Source organism: Arachis duranensis, chromosome 7, assembly GCF_000817695.3.
Source record: "Arachis duranensis cultivar V14167 chromosome 7, aradu.V14167.gnm2.J7QH, whole genome shotgun sequence".
NCBI classification, from domain to species: domain Eukaryota; kingdom Viridiplantae; phylum Streptophyta; class Magnoliopsida; order Fabales; family Fabaceae; genus Arachis; species Arachis duranensis.
The window spans coordinates 8,689,990-8,691,483 of NC_029778.3; positions in this window are offsets into that span (position 1 = coordinate 8,689,990).

The following is a 1,494-nucleotide window of genomic DNA, read 5'->3' on the forward strand; positions in this document are numbered from 1 at the left end:
AGAAACATTCCTACAAGGGCTGAAATCAAGGAAAAGAAAAAGGTTTGTAGATCAAATCTCAGAGAAACCCTTAACATAGTCTTGAATTGGACTGCAGAAAAAAGGGCGATATTGGGATATTATCCTATTGCCAAAGAACAGCTAACAAAGCTGGTTATATTTCCAGAGGCTTCCCCATCTGACACCTATCAGTTTTTCCAGTATGGATTAATTGATACAATCTTAATTTTTAATGATTTGAAAATTATTAGTGAATTTCCTGCAGGATTTATTGATGCAGTAAAAAGATTTAAAAATATGATTGACAACGTAAATCCAAGGGATATATCCCTAAAATTTACGAATAGTCAACCTATTTTGAATGAAGAAGAAGAATGCTTGGTTCCAGCACATCAAGTGATCTTCATGTCCGTCTTCCCAGGAAATTTTCAACCAATTGATCAAGTTCAAGATTTAACAATCTACAATCATGAAGGAAGACTAGCCAGCACACTAGCAAGGATCTTCGAAAGAACTCAAAAGATAACAAGAGAATCTCACACAAGAATCAATTATAAAAGCAGAAATGCTTTGCTTGTGTCCAGTAAAAGGAATGAAATTGAAGAAAGAGAGATGAGACTCTTGGTGGAATTTGAATCAGCATTCTACAACTTATCTGGACTCTTAGAAAAGCTCCCCGAAGGGATAAAGAGGAATCTCTGCTATTTGATAAAAGACAGAGAATACCACAAGTGCCAGCTATGTGTCTCAGAATTATCTGAAGAAAGCAATAATAAAACGGAATCAACCCACATGATAAAGGAAGAAGACAACGCATCTGAAGGTCACATGATGAAAGGAGAAGACAGCACATCTGAAGCATCTCTCAACATTATTGCATAGTGACGTAAGCGCTTAGGTCATAGAGCACCAACAATGTAGCTGGTGCAAGATAATAAACAATGACGTAAGCAATGACGTCATAAGAAGGGTAAGGATGGGAATTGTCCATCAGACCCAACCATTATAAATAGGTTGCTTAGGCAATTGTAGAAGGCATCAAATGATAGAAAGCAGGAGGCTAAGAGTACTCATATGCTAGGAGAGCAAGGAGGAAGCGGCCGAGGCGATTCTATAGTTTGAAGAAGAATTCCCTTAGGAAAAACCAATTCTAAACTCCCCTCTGGAGTTAGTATCTACAATCTCCCCTCTGGAGATAAAAACATCTTATGTAAAATATTCTAAATAAAGGAAGTTTTTCTCCAGAAAGGTACGCATTTATCTTAATCTCATAGTTATGAATTATTTAGAAAGCTTAGAATTAATAGAAGAATCTGATTATTATAGATTAACTGCTTTATTAGATAATGAAAAACATGCTGTTCTAAAAACAGAATTAAACCTCAAATCAAATGAAAATTTTAATAAACAAAATCTTTTAAAAGAAGTCTTTAATAGAAAAAATATAATATACTATGAAAAAATTCAACTTGAAGCCCCTATAAAAATAAAATC